The sequence below is a fragment of the Aplysia californica genome, unplaced genomic scaffold (genome assembly GCF_000002075.1).
Source record: "Aplysia californica isolate F4 #8 unplaced genomic scaffold, AplCal3.0 scaffold00122, whole genome shotgun sequence".
Taxonomy (NCBI): Eukaryota; Metazoa; Mollusca; class Gastropoda; order Aplysiida; family Aplysiidae; genus Aplysia; species Aplysia californica.
In genome coordinates, this window is record NW_004797392.1 from 652,347 (window position 1) to 653,670 (window position 1,324).

The window sequence follows — 1,324 nt, forward strand, 5'->3', positions numbered from 1 at the left end:
CACACACATACATCCGTACACACACACACACACACAAACTCTCTCTCTCTCACACACACACACACACACACATACACACACATACAGGCACGAACACACTCACAAACACACATACACACACACACACACACACACACACACACACACACATACACACGCGCGCGCAAGCACGCAAACACAAACGACCATTCAGTGAACGAAATAAGGGCCCAGGTACATTTCAAACATTACGGAATTTAAATATCCTAAAAATATACCAGTTTTCCCAACACCAACAAAACTGGCATAAATCGAGCTGTCTCTCTATTTGATCACACATTTCGTATTTGACCAAACTTTAATATTAATAAAGAAAAGCCTACCTAACCTAATAAGACTCCACAAAAGAAGCTATGGAGAAATAAAATTTTAATAGCCACGACCAATTTTTGCCACCTTAAGACTAAACTTTTCGGGGGGAGGGGGGGGGATCTCGTGGTCAAGAGGCACGGTGTTCGCCTTTCATTCAACAGGTCCCGGGGTGGAATCCTAACAGCGACATAAAATTGTTGTCTCTTATAAATATATTCTACTTCTCACCTCCTTTCCTGCTCTCTAATCATGCTCTGTCATCTGCTTTCATCTCCACTTTCTACTCCCCGCCCACCCCCCCTTTACCCTTTGTCCCCATCCTCCGGGCTCCTGGATCTTTCTGCTCTGCCTTTCTACTGCTACTCCTTGGCTCCTATTATTGCTGTTTTTCAACCACACCCCTGATATTATGGTAATTAAGATTAAACACCTAGCCTTCTCGGATAAGGGCGACAAAATGTCGGAGGTCCCGCATGCATGCTGCGCAGGTTAAAGATCCCTTGATGTTCCTAAAATCGATAAGAGTAGGCTTTGGCCTCCACCAGGGCAGAAATCAAAATTAACTCCTACCAAACTGAAAATGCTTATTGTGTCCTAGGCCCTCATATGACCATGTGCAGTTGCGAGCGCCGAAAAACACTTTTTTTATAAATCACATTTCGTACCACCCACCTGCAATTCGTATTTCCAAGCGGACTATTAAATAATACTTGTCAGTGTCCAGGTGACCGTTCCCTATGCCCATCAAAACTAACAAATCTCCCACAAGTAGACTATATTGCTCAGGTTGGCAAACACTGATCTAAAAAAAATTAAAATAAATCGAATTCATTTTGCTATAAATATACAAGGGCGGGGTCATACTGCTAGCAAGCTCATGGACGAATAGTGGCAAACAAACTGCGATGAAAATCGAGAGCTAAAACGCCATCACGCTAAACATACGCACTCAACAGTGAAACAAAATAACGCC